General features: G+C 36.3%; 1 protein-coding gene across 4 annotated transcripts in view; it reads left to right on the top strand.

Moving 5' to 3' along the window:
* Window positions 1-18,670, top strand: part of SLC38A4 (solute carrier family 38 member 4) — a 63,761-nt gene that overhangs the window by 8,830 nt on the left and 36,261 nt on the right. For 2 of the 4 annotated variants that reach the window (XM_066258182.1, XM_066258184.1), the window contains exons 2-3: window positions 14,635-14,770; window positions 15,809-15,866. The gene's annotated coding sequence lies outside the window, so the exon portion shown is untranslated. The remainder of the gene's footprint in view (window positions 1-14,634; window positions 14,771-15,808; window positions 15,867-18,670) is intronic. The other 2 variants (XM_066258181.1, XM_066258185.1) reach the window with 1 other exon arrangement.

The raw sequence follows: 18,670 nt of genomic DNA, 5'->3' as shown, positions 1-18,670 counted from the left end.
GAGTCACTGTTATCCACTTAAATACAGTACACTACACCTTTAATATTCCTTTTGTAAATAATAATAAATACTTAGAATTATCCTTATGGTTTCATATGAAATATAATTACCATACATACTTTCATTTTGCAGAAAATCTAATCTGTACCTGTAAAACTAACTTATTTCTGTATGTTTATGTAAAAATATAGTTCTCCTTATCTTAAAATACATGTTGTAGTGGCTGTTATGGCAAGTTTGAATATTTTATTGAATACTAGACCAGAGTAAACAAATCTCATATCAGACTGAGGTAGTGCTGGAGGCGTGATGACTGTGTCATTATTTCTGTTATAAATATGTATATTTTCAGGGTTCTCTATGTGTGAAATGTTAACACAAGGCAACAAATGCTAACGTTCATGTGGATAAATATTTTAAGGGGCCTACTAAAGGAAGGGTATCTCCTGGAGATCTATGAACATGGCAAATAACAAGTTTGAGGACCATTCTGGAATGTTTGCTGTAGGCCTCAGAATTAAATTTACCATCTGGTTTTCAGCTAAGAATATGGAATGAAAACTTTGAATTATTATTAAAATTTGATAATTATTTTTGATAATTATTAATTAAATTTTGATAATTATTCTTCTGAATAAAAAATAATATACTGTTAAGAGTAGGTTCTCATAAAAATGTTAAGTACCTAGGATAATCTATGTAGTTCACTGATTTAGAAATATACATACAGCTACCAACAACAATTAATTTTAGTTCTTACATATCCCAGACCCTGTTCTAAGCTCTTTACATATATTATATGACTTGTAGAAAAGGAAATAAAGAATACACATGGATTCTTTAATATGGTACTTTTCTGTGCAAAAATAAGGAAAAAGAAAGAAAGGGAGGAAGGGAGGGAGTGAAGGAGGAAAAGAAGAAGAAAAGAGTAATAGAATAAAAAAAGAAGTCTTAATTTATCAGTCTATTCAATATATAAAATGAAGTCCATCTCCATATGATTCATAGAGCTAAACAGAGAGTGAGATAGGTACCTTCTAACTACTTAGAATTCTTGAAATGTTATACTCCTCACTCCATCCCCAAATCTACTCATACTCTCTTATGTACATCTTGTGTCTATTATTCTGAATTTCAGCAGTCACAGCATAGAATAACAGTGATTAGATAAAGCAAAGCTTTGAAAGAATTTGTTTTTTAAAGCTTTTAGATGAAAAATTGTGTGTCACAAAGCCATGTGACCTCATCTATTTCTGCACATAGAAGAAAAAATATATTTCTTATGGGTATATTGAACATCTGTAATAATGCTCATAAATACCTTTATTTACTGAGATATTAGGGGCTAAATAATACTCAGAGCCTCAATGTTTTCACGATAGCTGGGGTGATTTAGTGTATTGAGGTCATTGTAAGGAGATTGCTCTGTTGAGATGACATCTAAAAATGTTTTCCTTTTTTTTAACCACATATTTCTAAGTCCTTATATTAGTGTGATAAAAATAAGTTGTACTGACTACTAAGAAGTATTTAAATAATGTTTCTTGTGACTAAATTGTGGCTGGGAAACACTGAGTAAAATCCTAGAGGGTTTTTCAACTGCTCACTGAAACTCATTTTCTCTATTTCGTGTTGTAGTTCTTGCTCCTATTGGTTCCTTTTCATAATTGAGCATGGCTGTGATAAAAATCTTGTTTATGTACCCATTGCCTCACGAAAACTAGTCTAGATGACGGCACATTGGACAAACTGAATAGTTCAGCAGACTAGTTATTATTATCCTACCACCAGATAGTGCTACTAATTTTTCTTTTAAACTAAATCTGCCTTATAAAAATTAAACTGGGTTGTTGAGACCATGAATCTTAGTACTCTGGATAGGCACTATGCTTAAAGACATCCATTATGTAATAAATATGCTTCAATATTATTTTGTTTAGGAGGAAAACAGGTAGTCATTCATGTCAGTATATTTACACTCAAGTGAGAACAACTCAATATATCCGCAACTCAAAGACCAACTGTTTGATAGGAGAGGAGATAGAAAGGATGCAAAATACCAGAGTGGCCATCACCAATTTCTACTAGCATTATATTTATTCCCATTTGTACCTGTACCACCTAATAGGTCAATAAACCGGTATATTTCTCAAATAGCATAAGAATATTTTATAACCACACTAAGGGATTTTAGTTAATGTTATTTTTAATTCCTATAAAGCCTTCTTTTGAAAACACCTGCATATGTGTTTCCTCATTTCTAAATCTTAAGAATATGAATTGGCTGGACCTAATAAAGGACTTCACATTGCAGATTTTCAAATGTCAACTCAGATTCGAAGCAATCTCATCCAGGTTAACCTCAAATTAATGAGAAGTAACATATATGGATGCTTGCAAGACTCCCCTGTATTTAAGAAATATAAAGATGGAGGACGCCCATCAATTGCACAGCTCTACTTGATCAACAAGCTTCCTCAAAGAGAGCCAGTCGATTAAAAGTGTCTTTAATTTGAGTCAACTATGATTAGATCGAAAATCTGTGGCTGGCCAATTTGAAAATGAGTACTAAAATGGCAAGCAGTTTAAAATCCTAGAATGTAAGCAAAATGTGGGTCACTTTGGCATTTTGAAAAAATGCCTTGGTGCATCTTTGGGTCTTCATGTTTGTCAGTCTGACTGAAAAGAAAAATAACCCATAGAAAGCCAAACCAAAGCTCCCCAATGTCCCAGTACATTTGCATGGGTAAACATTGGCTCTGAGGACAGGTGCAGGGGTGAACATGTACTTTGGTGTGTTCAGCTTCAGAGTTTGGTTAATGTTAAATAAACATGTATTGCAAACCATGTCTTGTTACGTGGCTGTTATCTGAGAATCCACAGGTCAGGGTCAAAATTTGTCATTTCTCTAGCTTTTCTACAGCACTAATCAATAGTTTAACAAATAAAATAATGGTCTAATGAATGGTGACAATATACTTCCAAGGCAAAAGGTGTTGAAGCTAATTTAATTCTATGACCAATTTTGTTAATGTCATATTGCCCTTATGAATGAACGGTAATAAAAATCTTTTATGTTTATAATGCTTAAATATCCATGATTTCATTTAACCCTCACAGGAGCTTTGTATAATGGTTTTATTAGATCTAATTTTAAAGACAAAACTGAGTTCCAGAATATTTACATGACTTTACTCAATAAAGACTTAATCAGTAATATAATTAGGTTTTGAAGTTACAGACAATTCTTTAAATATATATACACAAGTAACATATACTTTGATAATATTTACTATATACCAGCCACTCTTCTAAATGCTCTACAAATATTAACTTAGTTAATCCTCATAATAGTAGTGTGAGTTATAGGCACTATTACTGTTTTCTTTTCACAGATGAGGAAACTAAGGCACGGAGATGGCAAACAACTTGCCTGCAGTCAGACAGCTAGTAAGTGATGGGAATCAGATTGAAGTCTAGGCATCTGAGCTCCACTATCTATCCTAGTTGACCCTGTGCCATACTGAATAAAGCACGGTGTCTGGTCCTGAGGAATTCAAAGCCTGGAAGGGAAGACCTATAGACAGTTATGTTAGTTCAGCACTGTAGGCACAACAGCAAAGCTTGTAACACAGGGGAGGGAGGGATTAACTTGATCTTGTCTAAAGTCTCTCAGAGAGTAGGCAGCAGAATGAGGATCAGAACTGGATCCTTGAATTTGAACTCTAGTGTGTTCTCCATTTAATGGGCAAACCCATGTTTGATAAAAAGAATTTGGGCCCTGGCCGGTTGGCTCAGCGGTAGAGCGTCGGCCTAGCGTGCGGAGGACCCGGGTTCGATTCCCGGCCAGGGCACATAGGAGAAGCGCCCATTTGCTTCTCCACCCCTCCGCCGCGCTTTCCTCTCTGTCTCTCTCTTCCCCTCCCGCAGCCAAGGCTCCATTGGAGCAAAGATGGCCCGGGCGCTGGGCATGGCTCTGTGGCCTCTGCCTCAGGCGCTAGAGTGGCTCTGGTCGCAATATGGCGACGCCCAGGATGGGCAGAGCATCGCCCCCTGGTGGGCAGAGCACCGCCCCTGGTGGGCGTGCCGGGTGGATCCCGGTCGGGCGCATGCGGGAGTCTATCTGACTGTCTCTCCCTGTTTCCAGCTTCAGAAAAATGAAAAAAAAAAAAAAAAAAAAAAAAAAAAAAAGAATTTGGAATTACAGAGAGAAAATAAAAAATGCATTTATAGAAACATAGCATATGAACCAAAGGATAAAAGCTAAGCTTTTTGGCATAGGAAAAAAGTCTATGACTCTTTAGATATAGATATAGATATAGACATAGATATAGATATTGACAGGTGTGTTGATCTCTCTCCTCATATATGTAACATATAATATGTAATGTAATATATATATATATATGTAGATATCGACAAAACTCTTGTGTGTGTCAAAGCAACTGTAAAGCTCCCCAGTTTTTCTAAAGCTTATCCAGTCAGAAAACACAGAGCCAGATATTTGCAAGTAGAAGGAAAACTTTTAAAAAGTGGAAACACTTGTGACCATCATTCTGGGCACATATTAGATTTTCAGTGACTACTCGCAGGTATTACTTGCTTGATTGACTGATTGAAACAGACAAGGGAAAGAGAAAAAGACTAAAGACAATTCACTCCCTTGTTCACCTTTTCACTTTGGCAAAAATTTTGCTGAGGAGAATGAGTTAACTTGAAATACTGGAATCAGAATTGTATGGCAGCATACCAGGATTACATGTACAATGTGTCTCTATTGGACAACCACTTAGCTGTTTCTTTGACTGCTATTAAGTGTAGTTACCAACTCTTTCCATTTTTTAAGTTTTATCGTCCAAACAGTGTCAAAAAGAGCTCCATGTGAAGAAGGAAATAACTATTTTGACAGTTTGAATTATATAGTGTTTATAAGTATATTTTTGGCACAAGTAGATTCTCAATAATTGAATGAGTGAATATCATTTCGTTCTCCCAGTGGTCCTGTTTTAACCTAGGGATTACATATTGTTTACAAGTGAGAAAATGAAGGCCCAGAGAATTTGCCAAATTATTGATAGTTCCACAGCTAGTGAGTGACAGAGTTAGAACTTGAACCCAAATCTGTGGAATCAAAAATCTAATGCTAAGTGTTAGCATAACAAAGGAAGAAGACCATGTTCAGCCGTTTGGATCCTTTGGATATTGGAAGGTATAGATTAGATGGACGAAAAGAGACACTGTCACAAGAAAAAGTGAGCTCTCAGGCTTCCTTTGAAAAAGCTAATGTTAAAAATCTTAAGCAAGCTTCAAAGAACATGTTATGAGCCTTTCAAATTCTACGCAAGGGCACAAGGAAAATTATGTGCATCAGTATGATTGTCTTATGCACACGTAAAAATCATACATCATTATAAAGCAAATGCCAGTTTTCCAATTGTTACTATCACAATACACTGGAGCATTATAAAAAAGATTTAGAGGTTATAAATGCTTCCAAGTTAAGACATTAATGTTACTCAGTAAATTACTTTTCATTTATTTCGGTGTCAATCTTTACTTAGATGTATTTTTAAACAACTCAGGAAAGTTTAAATATGTTGAACCTTCGAGTCTAACTTTAAAATAATCTTCAAATATCTAGGAAGGGCTAGAGAAAGAGTCAATATTTTTTATAGTTAAAAATTCAGTTCTTGTAAGTCTTGTAATTAACCCCTTTTTCTTATATTTTACATTATTTGAAACAAAATACCTCATGCACCTGAACTTTTTTGTTTATAGCTAAATATAATACAACAATCCCAATGGTCCAAGCACAAAGTGCGGACCCCAGCCATAGAAATGCACTCTCCCACCACTCAGTGCTGCCAAGAATGGCCTCTTGCTAGCTACCCTGGAGATGTTTACTGTTTGCAGTATCTTTTATTATCACAGTTGCTAACAAAGCACATTTTCATCACATATCTGAAAAATTGAGCTCTGTGTGGCACCACTGGGCTGGTCTTTTTATGAACTCATTTGAACTGAACAGAACAAAGTAAAGACATGGCACCCAAACGCCCTGTGATCCTACCGGTGACCTCTCCAGTTGTGTTTCTCAGCATTCCAAGGACACCAGGTGGCCAGGAGCCACTTCCCTCTTCCTTGCCTTTGCTCCTGCTGTCCCTCTAACATTTTATCTGCGCCCCACCCCTTTGCTCCTTGCTAGCATTGTTTATTCTTGGAGTCTGAGCCCAGCTGTCACCTTCCCAGGGAAGTCATCTCACCCATTAGTCTTAGCTGTGTGCCACACATCCTCCCGCTCAGTTCCACAGCATCTCACCCACCACAGGATAGCACTGTGACCTACGGAAGCAATGCATTCCCACGAGCGACCAGAGCTGCTTGACAGGAGAGACTGTCCTTTTTAAATTGTCTCTCTTGCCTTAGCCCCTCCACCATAACTGGCACATAGGCAGTCAATAATATTTATTGAATGAATAAATGAAGGTGACTCCTTATCATGCTATAATAAAATTTGACTATCTCACAGCATTATGAAAAAAAAAAATTGAGGCTCCAAATGCAAAATCTCCATTTTTCTCAACAATATTTTGAGATCTATTTGAGGAGCTCTTGTTGATGGAAAAAACAATCTATCCTTCCAGAACAAACTGGACATACATTATTTCATGTAAGTTCTAAATAACTCATAAGTGTCCATTCAGGATTAAAGATGTTTTAAGAGAGTTGGTTGTTGCTGGTCAAGCACCCAACACATTCTGTCTAAAAATAGAGATTTAACTAGTGGCTAATGTCTAGGATTAACAAAATTGTTACAAAACCTAAGAGAGGAATTCTTTGATTTTCATTCTTTTGTCTTTTTAATAACATTTATTGTTTCTCTCAGGGTGAAAGTAATTTATACTTTTTAAAAGCTATTTGGCAAATATTAATGAGAAAAAAGAATTATCCACATTTCCATAATCTGGAAATAATCACTATTCATATTTTGATATGTGTTCTTTCAGACATTTTTCCTTTGCAAATGTTGTTCTATAGTATATGCACAATTTAAAAAGTAGCATGGCTGCCTAATCAGTGTTGATGCAGTGGATAGAGTGTCAACCTCTGGGACATTGAGGTCCCAGGTTTAAAACTTTGAGGTAGCAGGTTTGAGCACGGGCTCACCAGCTTGAGCACGGGGTTGCTGGCTTGAACATGGGATTATCAACATGACCCCATGGTTGCTGGCTTGAGCCCAAGGTCACTGGCTTGAGCAAGGGGTCATTGGCTCAGCTGTAGGCCCCTTCTCAAGGTTCGTATAAGAAGCAATCAGTGAACAACTCAAGTACCACAACTACAAGTTGATGCTTCTCATTTCTCTCCCTTCTTGTCTCTGTCTCTGTCTTTGTTTCTCAAGCGTGCGTGTGCACACACACACACCCAGCTTGAGGATCATATTATTAAGCCTAATCCAGAGGGACCTGAAACATTGGAGACATGAACAAAATCCATCGATTACACACTAAAGCTTTATTGTCTAGCTTGGCCAAGCAGCGGCAACTCCGACAGAAATCTGAGGGAGAGCGCACCGGCCCTTTGTTCTACTTAGTTTTTATAATTTTGCAAGTGGGAAGCAAAAATTGCAACTAGGTGCCCTTTACCACTATGGGTTATAGTCATATGCCCTTTAACATGATAGGACCATACATCATTTTGGAGAAAACAAAATTTATAAGTCAACACAATGATAGAAAGATGTCTCTTTACATATTAAGAAACATTCCTATGTTTTCAAATGTTTATCCGCCATCTCTTTGTCCAGAGTCACACACATTAACTATATGCATTCAGATGGGAGAGGTAGTTTTCGTGGGGACAAATGCCCGCAAATGGCTCATTACTATAAGAAAAGGTTTATTTTGGCTTTTCTCTTCCTGCACCTGGCTAGCTGTTCACCCCTTTCCCCACAGGTGTGGTGGAATGTCTGGGAATCCATATTTTCCTTCCCTTTGCACTTACCATACAATGCCAAGAGCCATCCTGGTCATGCCAATCACACAACTTCTGGGACATTGAGGTCCCAGGTTTAAAACTTTAAGGTAGCAGGTTTGAGCACGGGGTTGCTGGCTTGAACATGGGATTATAAACATGACCCCATGGTTGCTCGCTTCTCACAATTTCTCTGCACACCTTAATCCAAATTAATAAAATGTTCTTTAAGCCTCTTAAAATATTCATATTGATTTTGTAGCTTTTGGTACTTTACAACACCTGCGGGTGAGGTGGCGCAGTGGCTCCTCAGGGCTCCTCAATATTACTATTTGATTTTGTATTTTGCTTTTAAAACCTTATAATTATAACTTTACCATACTTTTATTGTGCTTTGAATATCCTTTGAACACATGACTGGTAATTATTGCTTAGCATTTGGGAATGCAGCTCTCTGTAAAGGGTCCAGTGGCCCCTTGCGTATGGTCCGAGCATCCATTTTACCATCTCACCGTCAGCTCTGACCATAGAAGGAACTACTGCATTCTAATACAGGGCAGGGTCCATCAATTAGAATATTTCTTGTTGCAACCCTTAAATAAGTTCTAAAGAATTGTTGGGAGGCACAGATTGAATCAGTACCTTTAATAAAGACTTTCATTTATTCAACATTTACAATATATAGTACCTACTATGAACCAGGCATGGCCTAATATTAATCAAGGTAAACAGACAAAAGAGACTTTTTTAAACCACTAATCTAAGTTGACTGCCTGGAATACTTGACTCTATCCCAAACTTATAAATATACCAACTGCCCAAATGTTCCCCTTCTGCCCTTGTCCTCCTAAATGAGGTCAAGACATTTACTTTTTCTGAGTCAGCTTCCCTATATTTAAAGAAAGAGAGGTGCTACCAACTTTATACCCACCCCTTCAGGAATTATAATTCCTCTCTCATGCAACCCATTAAGACCAAAAAGCTCAGCTATTCTTGCCACGCTGGGCATTGCTAACTAACCCTTGCAGCAAAGTGCCCTGTAAGACGCTCTGACCTCACCTACATGGTGGCCCAGCCCTGGAGTTGCTCAGAGCCCAGCAGGAGAGATGAGTTTCCCAGGCAGGACCCTGTCTCTTCATTAACTGACCAGACATGACTCAGGAAACCCTTTGTGGACACCAAAAAGTCCATTAGGAAAGGCTAATGTCCATTATGTACATATTAACTATCTATTATGTATCCTGCTCTGTTCAAATTCCATTGAAGACTATTTTATGGTGGAGATCCATTCCTTGTTTCAGCTTTCTGAATAGGATCCTGAAAAGGCCAGCCTAGAGTATCATTTGTTATTAGGGACACTGATTCTTTTGCAGCATCTGTTTGTGCTGTTGCCTTTTAAGAGAGCCCTCCCCATTGACAGATCCTGCTGAGTGCTCTTCTCCCTCTGCTGTGCCCGCTCTCTTCCTGGTCTAGCCACTTGGCCTATGGGGTCACACAGCTCAAGATACCGTTCAAGCAAGATGACAGGTTTACAAAGTGCAATCCCTGATGAAATTACAAAATCAAAATGCATAGACATTTGTTGGTCAAATAAGTTTGTAAATATGATTTTTGTTTGCTAGCTTGTGGTTTGCATTGGGGGCTGGCAATGACAGATATAGCAGTCTGTGAGGTTGCAGGTCACCTTCCTGATTGGGAGGGGCCAGTGTCTTGCTAATGTTTACTGGAAGGAAGATTCTGCCCCTACTACCACCACCATCGAGAGGTGCAGGAGGATTTCTTTTTCTCTCCTCCCTGATCCCTTGCCCTCCATGGGAAAAGCAGGCTTTTTTTGTGGCTTGCCTGTCTTGGTGAGACACCAAAAACAGAATGGCCCACCATCCTTCAACTCTGCTGATTCTTTACCGTCTGCCCGAATTCAATGAGAACCTGCATGTGAATGGTTATAACTGCGGCAGCAGCCCCTGGCCTTACAACATTGTTCTAGTAGGGAATTTGGTTTTAAAGGAAAGAGATGAGTAGCAAATGAAAGAGAGCAATAGAAATTAATGTGCTGTGGCCCCAAAAGGATGTAATTTTTAAAAATCATCGGTTGCTATCATGAATTAGAAAGGCTGTCAGCTCAACCTAGCACTGTATTAATACGGCATTATATATGAAGGACTTAAATTAACAAGATGATTTAGTAATTTAGGAAGTGTTGTTATAATCATCATTGTAATTACACATCTCTTAGCGGTGCTTTTTTCTCAAGCAGGCATTTTAAACAGGAAGACTCATTATTTAAAGCAAGCTTCTAAAAGCTCTAATTTAACATTTGGAATCAGTATATTACGTAAGATGCACTCAGCCGTAAACCTTCTTTCTTCCTTCACCATGTTTTTCCTCTTCACCATGATCTATCTGCTCAGGCAGAAGCCGGGAATGACCTTGTGGTACTCTTTCCCCTGCTCCCTTTCAGTGTGGGATCAAAAAATGAAACCAACCAGAAAGATCTGAGTTGCTTGAAAAGGAAAAAGCAGAAAACTAACTATCAACAACATGAGCTGTCTTCTATTTTGTTTTGTTTGTTGTTTTTGTTCAGCTGAGGCTGAAAGGAATTTTCTATTTAAGTCTGTGGAAAAGTCAGTAAGGTTGTCACCCTGCACCAAACTTGTTTGTTAGTTTTGTAACACAGTAATTGACTATTCAAACATTTCCCAAATGCACCTTTGTATAACTGTAAAGGTGGTGCAGGCTGGGCTAAAGAGAGGGGAATGCCACCAACTGAAAGCAATGTCCTCAGCACACCTGGGTCATTGCATTTCTCTTAGTCAGGAAAGGTTTTAGAACAGAAAAGCAGGGCTTCTACCAGGGGCCTGGGCAGGGAAGCCCTTTGGGGCCTCCTATTCAGGAGGGTCCCAAATTTAGACATTTTGAAGGTATCATCAAATGAGGTTATTTATAAAGTCATTCATATTGTATGTGTGTTAAGGTGTTGTTTTGTAGGAACATTGAAAATGTACTACAATCTAGTAATGTTGTTTTGGATATTTTTATTATGTAAGTTGAGGTTAATAATTACAGAATTATGAGGAGAGATACCTAAAGTGTAGCTAAGCTTTCATCACTCCGAAAGGGATGTGCTAACACAGGTAAGACCACAATTTTGCTTCCAGAATAACATGGGCTTCGATTCTTTGAATGATTTAGGAAGATTTTTGTAACATTTCTATATGGATTTCTCCTTCTCCGCCTTCTTTTTGCATATGCCCAGGTTAAGAGAGATGAAATAAAGAATTTGGAGTGCCAAAGCGTGACATCAAAAAAGATCACAAATTCTCTTCATCACTCACTGTAAGACTAAAACCCAAAAGCCAGAGGCTAAATCCTATGTTAAAAAGAAGTAATCAAAATCTTATTTTTAACTGCAGTTGTGCTAGTGTTTTTTGTTTTTAGGAATGACTTGGTAGGTCAGACAGACCTTTACCTATAATACTACAAAAATAGATTAATATTAAGTGATTTTTATATTTGGGAGCACTAACATAGGCTGTAGGATGAAGACAGATATATAATCTTGGGATTTGATCCACTTTATTAGATTTTAAGTCTTCAAATCTAAGGCTGGAAATGAAAAAGGTAACTAACCTTTCTTGGAGAGTAAGGCATCATAAAAACAGTGTAGTACAGAAAAGTTAAAAAGAAACAGAAACAAGAAGAAAAGGTAGGCAACGTAAAGGGAATATGAAGTGGAAGAAAAGAAAAAACAAAGGAATGCAGGTACAAAGGCAAAATAAAATAAAAATTAGGTAATTTGGTTTCTTAGTCATCACTGTTTCTAATCGTTTTTTTCTAATTTTGCTATAACAAGTATTATTTTGTTCTATAACTAAAATTAGAAGTTTGGGTTCAGTAAAGATTAAAACAAGAGGTTATCGTTCCCAGCGTCATTGCAAAATGCCATGATGGTCTGGCTAAGGGATTTTTCTTTAATTGTTGACCAATTTTGACTTGATCCAGCTGGCATTTTCTCTCCGAGGACATCGTTGAAGTTAGAAATTTTAAGTGAAATGATCAATTATTTAATTTTTTAAATTGATTTTACAGAGAGAAAGAAGGGAGAGAAAGAGAGAGAGAGAGAAAGAGATTGAGAAGTATTGATTTGTTGTTCCACTTATTCATGCATTCAGTGGTTGATTACACCTGACAAGGAATCAAACCTGAAACCTTGGCTTATGGGGACAACACTCTAACCAACCTGTAACTAAGGGGCCAGGGTGGTTGATCACTGATTTTTAAAATATGAGCAAGAAAAATTCTACTTTAATGTATAGGTATAATCTGAGTCGCTTACTTTATTATGAGCCAACAATTTTGTACATTCAATAGACAACATTTTGGAATATATATTCTAGGACTCTCTCTGTACTATCTGAAAGCAATAGGCACAGATTGATGAAAGGGGTGCTGAAAGGCAAGCAGTATCACCATATATTCTCTTTCCTTATGTAAATAAAAATTAAGATTTCTTTGTAAGTTTCTGTTTCTCATTGAATAAATGAGCACTAAAAATGTTTATAGCATGTATTGTTAGCTAACGGAAGTGATAAACAGAAACAGTAGTGCAAGAAAGAGGCAAACTACCACTGACCCCAGTTCAAATCCTTTTCATCTGCTTTTTCTCTGCCATCATTCTTAGATAGGCTAATATCGCCAAAGCCACACTCTCAGTCAGCCTTCTCATGTCCTCCTGGTCCCAGCCTCGAACTCTACCCCATCATCCCATCTGCATGTCCTTCCTGCTGATTTTTGGATTTTCTTTACAAGCTTTCAAGAGATCCTCAGTACTAAAACATCTGGGCTTCCTGGACTTAGTGCCTTTTACAGTCTGGGCTATTCCATTCTGTTCTTCTATTTTGCTCTAGAAGGTCTCCACTGCAGCCAGATTTGTTCTCTTTGTTGCCAGAATATGTTTCAGCATGTCTGCATTTTTCATCCGGGACATCTCTCTCTTTCTCTCCACCTGTTGGGACCTCATCGGGACAGTAAGGCCTTCCTCAACAAACGCGGGCTCCCTGAACGCTTCTTGGGTGGCCTCAGTCGCTGGGGATTCCTTTGGTGACCAGGGGTATATTATTCAATTAAGTTAACATTAATTATTTTATGGTCTAAAAAGGTAGGTATCCCTTTATGTGGATATCTCTTATCCCCTGGCACCGCCCTGTGCCCCTCTCTATACCTGTTCTTGGTGACACTTCTATGAATTTCTTATATGAAGGATCAGGTAAAATATTTGTTATCTTACTGCTCAGACTTCCTTCATTATTCACTACCCACATATTTTTCATTTTATAAAATCTATATATTTTGGTCCATTATCTGTTTCTACAGTGATACTTAAAGCAAATCGGAGCCTAGTTATTAAATGTTTCATTTTTCATGTTTTAAATGTTAAAAGAGCAAACACCTATTATCAAATGTATATGAAATTACATTATGATATGATATTAAGAAATATTCAGGTCCTGGCCAGTTAGCTCAGTGGTAGAGTGTCTGCACAGTGTGTTAAAGTCCCGGGTTTGATTCCCGGTCAGGGCACACAGGAGAAGTGACCATCTGCTTCTCCACCTCTCCCCCTTGCCCTTCCCTTTCCCCTTCCCCTTCCCCTTCCCCCTCTAGAATCTGTCTGTCTGTCTCTCTCTTCCCCTCCTGCAGCCATGGCTTGAATGGTTCAAGCAAAGTTGGTCTGGAACACTGAGGATGGTTCCATGGCCTGCCTCAGGAGCTATAATATCTCGGTTACCAAGCAACAAAGCAGTGGCCCAGACAGGCAGAGCATCACCTGGTAGGGGGCTTACCTGGTGGATCCTGGTAGGGATGCATGTGGGAGTCTGTCTCTGCCTCTCTGCCTCTCTGCCTCTCACTTAATAAAAAAAGAAAGAAAGAAATATTCAGATCATTAAACTATATTAAAGTCCATGTTTTTTCTTTTATGAAAGGGAAATTACTATGGGTTTTGTCAAGACCAAACCATACATTTAAAAATTAATTTGGCATCTCTAAAAACATGTCGATTATCTAGGGGGAAAATGTCAAACAACAAACAAGTTCCTAAGCTATTTTAATCAGCTAGCTTTTGTCAAATTAGTTTTCTTATGTATATATTTGATTTTTGAGTCAGTGATAGGGAAGATTTAGGATAAGAGTTTTGCAATTAAAGTAGGTTCAAAAGAAATATAATACCCTTTATAGAAGTCTCTTCTGTGAGCTTTTTATTTTAATCCAATATGCTGATTTATTGTAATTATTTAGTAAACTTGAAGATTAGAATGATAAGAAATCCAAAACTGTAAAATATTAAAAAGGTAAAAGATTGGGCATTTATACATTTATCTCCACCCTATTTTATATGACATCATAGTATGAAATTCATGGTTTGTAGTACATTTCTTTTCAGTTGACTCACTATCTAGTGGGATTTTGCTAGGATACAAGTAATTAATTTTCTAACAATTGTTTCAGTTTTTACTTGCTTAATCTTACCTCAACTGATAACTTTGCAAACAGAAAGATATTTTAAATTGGAAAGTTCACAATTAAATGGTGAAAATTATTTGAAAAAAAAATTCTTTAAATTTCCCTGAAATTAAAATAGTATATTTCTTATTATTTTTTCCATAGACCATAATGATTTTCATCTGATAAAGGACAAAACTACAGGATAAAGAACAAGTCAACTAAAAGACAATACAGGGAAATACACCATATTAATGTTAATAGACCAAATGAGCACATTTGATAAGGAAAAGAGAAATGGGTAACTGGACATTTTGTTTAATGTTTAATGTCTTGAATCAACTTAAGAATTTCTTACACTAAGAACAATGTTTAGTTGTTTTTTTCTAGAAATAGGGAATTAACACAACTGTTGTAATCTAGCATTTCTTTTGATATTTATCAGATTGTTTATTCATGTTATAAAAATTGACTTTTAGTATATAAATTTTCAATTTTTAACATTGAAAATATGTGGAAATTGTCATTATAAAAAGAAATGGTGAAAAGGCAAAGACTCCTTCTGGATGATTTTTAAAATGTTATTCTCACTTCGCTTTCAGGATAAGTCTATGTGATACTTTTTCATAACAGAAAAATTTATTTGCCGACACATTTTAATTCTTCCTCTGATCTGTGGAAAGCCAAGTAGTTTTGTTTTATTTTTTGAAAGGGAAAAATGTCTGTTTACAAAACTCCAAATAGTTTTGCTTACCCAGCGCACTTCCTTTGGAATGTTAGCTGTGGTGACAGGGCTTATGATTCCCAACCTCATGGCACCTTGATTATGTTGATCCGATTTGAAAGTATCCAATGCCTTATAACGTTTTCCTTAAATAAGTCAACAATCCAAACTAGAATAATTCTCCTGCTGTTCCATGCATTCTGTTTCTAATATTTCTTCTAACAGTCTCTCTGTTATTAGTGTGTAATACTACTTTGACTTCAGTTCATAAACATTTTGAAAAATTAACATTTCTAGATTTATCAGTCAACCTGAGTATAGAATCTTGATACAGAATGACACCGATCAAGGTAGAACTTTCAGTAAGTGAGTATTTTGTTGAGTATAAGCCAAAATTCTAAAAGCAAATAGAAATTGGTGTAACCGATGTTTAATCCAAATGAAAAACAGTAAACTGATTTAGCTTTTCTTTTTTTTTAAGAACTGACGCAAGTTGGACAGAGGAGGTGTTGGGGCAAGGTGGTGGTGGTGATTGGCTTGTCTCCTTTACGCCCACTGGTCTTTAAATCATTGTCTAGATGCCCAGAGGTTCATATTAAGTCAACTCTGTTTCAGGTCTCTGCCATTCCAAACAATTCTGGAAAGACTGACCAGGACTGGATGAATAATTAAGGTAAAGCTGTTTTTACCTAAATATGTATAATGTTAAAATAGTGCTTCCTTTCTTGTTTTTATGGTGTTGATTGTTCATTATAAATTTAAAAGTTTGAAAATATGACCTGGGTAACATTTTTCTTATTAAAAAAAGATCAGTTTAATATAATGTGAGACATTGAATTATTTACCCAGATCCTGATTGCAGTTTTTGGGTTTTTTTTTTTTCAGATAGTTTTAGGTTTGAGCATAAAATCAGGACAGTGGATAACAGGGAAGGAAAACATTGCAAAGCTGGCAGGTAACAAGGGTTTAGTTACTTATATCTCTCTGTTAATTGCTGAATAGAGTGAAGGGTAGACATAATTTGTCTTAAGAAAAAATATAAATTTTAGAAGTACAGTCTCAATTTATAACATTGAAAATTTTCTTTATCTTGAAAACAAAAGGAGTAATTAAAGAAGGAACATCATATGCAACAGATGTGAAAGGCTAAGAGTTTGAGCTGCATCATTGTCAAATGAAAAAGAGTGTGTCTCACTTTGTCTTGTGGGATCAATTTAATGGTGTATTTTTAGAGCAAATTTACCAGAAGAAACTGAGAAATTGAGTAGTATATAAACATAGTTTTAGATTTTGAAGGACTGAAATCGATTATCTAAATATAGAGCTACACTCAAATTTATTAATTAGACGGGGGAGAATTCTCAGTGGATTTAGGTATCCTTGTATTTGGGGTATCTTACAGAGTATATGGAGACTAAGAGTGTTTTATAATTCACTGAGAAAAACATATGAACTGAGGATATAGATCATATTCATGGACAGTTGGCTGAAAGTTTTATTTTTGACAAACTAAAAAATTTAGGTGTGTGTTCTAGAAAAGATTATCATTTATTTTACAAGTCGACCTCTTCAAGTCATTCAGATTTATATTAAGATAATGTTATGGTATTTTCTTAAAAGTCTTTATATTTATACTTAGAAGTGTATCAGTAACATTTAAGTATTGGCACCTATAGTTTTGAGAGCTAAACTCTTGAGTTTTCTATAACCATGTTATTTAATTTATTTTCAGAAAAAAAAGTACCTCTACAGGTGATTTACTATTGCTTATATAAAATGTAGACATTTTGGAATTTACTGTATCCAAAATTCAGTAAGTTTATTAATGTCATGCATTAACATATGTAGCATAAAGAGTTGTCTATGTTAATATCATATATGCTACATATCCCTGTACATTGATGGAAACTGCTGTTTGGGGAAATAGGGACTAAAATTGAAGCACAAATTTAAGATGTCTTTTAATGTTTAAGATGACTAGAGAATCTATGTCTCCTCAGAGCAGATCTAGAAAGTTTGTAAGCAAAATAACATATTCAGATTTTATGAATAGTCCTTTATACCTCATCAAATGATTGCTTTAGTTCTTATATTAGCAAGCATGTAATATTTTTAGCAAAGGCAGAAGACCTCAATATGGGGTTATTTATTTTAACTTTTCCAGTTCTCCCTAGATCTTATTTCTAAGCTCTAAGAAGAGGAAAGGAATGAAAATGCTACAATATTAGCACCAATAATAAATAGGGAGCAGTCAAGTACACACAGTTCTACTGTTACTGGCAGTTTCTTTCCTAAAATGTACTCCAGACTGACTGTGGTGAATGCTCTTATGGAAGTTAATTTCTGTGAGAAATCATACCAGAGACTAACAAGCCATCTGCCTGTCAATGTGTGACTAGAATGGCATTGTTTGGGAAATTAAGAGAATTTAACATAAAAATAATATTCAGTTGATTTCATCATTAAAGCTATGCTCACTCATTGATCTCAGATACATTTTGTATGTGGATTTAAATCAGTTCCCTGGATCCCAGGTAGTCTGGCGTTTAGAAGTTGCATGGCCAGCTACTTGCTGCTTGCTCAGCCAAAGGGTGAATGACAAGTGAGGCTATCTGCTACCTTAATCTAGATTTCAGAGTAGATTCATTGAACTGGGTTGGCATGAAAGACAAAACAGATAGGGGTGGTGGGAAATGCTCTGGCCATGCTAGTTCCCTTTCCACTTCCGCTTATCAGGTAAAATAAATGTTTGCAGTAAATAGGGAAGGTCATAACTTTTGCCTCTTGACTCAAGAACACTTTTGCTTTGCAAAGTTGATGTTCTTTGAACAACATAAGTAAAAATTTGAGAAATTTTGCTTTTTTGAGAATCTTTGATCCTCAGTGTCTTAGTCTATTTAAAGAATAAGACATTATAATGTTCAAAAACAAGAATTTGAATATAAAGAATCAGCTAGTTAGGATATTTTGACATCTTTTAATAAATGTGATGATACAAAGTCTTCTATTGATGATAATATTCTAAATACTTTTGTCGCAAGTTTCAATTTGCATCTTCATGAATAAGTGATTGAAGTAACAATGCAGACTACTGCACTGGAATGTCCAGTCTATTTCTGCAAAATGTCTTTAAGTCACAGAGCAACTTAACTTCACTGGAAAGGAAGGCAAGACTACACGAAGTTCTATCAAATTAAATTTGATTTTTCTTTTAGAATAATTTTGAACATTTACTGTGCAACAAAGCTGTTCTTTATTCTGGTTACCAGAGGAAAACTTTTCATCTCGCTTTGAAATATTAGCCTATAAATGAATAACAAGAATGCATACTTTTTTCTAAAAATGACATCATATAAATATGCATTGGTTTTAGTGGACTATCACACCAAGCCCTGTGCTAGATATTGGGAATATGTGGAGTCTACAAACCAGACATGGTTTTCACCCTCATGAAGCTTTGCTTTCTGCCTAGTGGCA

This window comes from Saccopteryx bilineata, chromosome 2 (assembly GCF_036850765.1).
Source record: "Saccopteryx bilineata isolate mSacBil1 chromosome 2, mSacBil1_pri_phased_curated, whole genome shotgun sequence".
Lineage (NCBI taxonomy): Eukaryota > Metazoa > Chordata > Mammalia > Chiroptera > Emballonuridae > Saccopteryx > Saccopteryx bilineata.
This window is presented reverse-complemented; position numbering and strand designations above follow the sequence as displayed.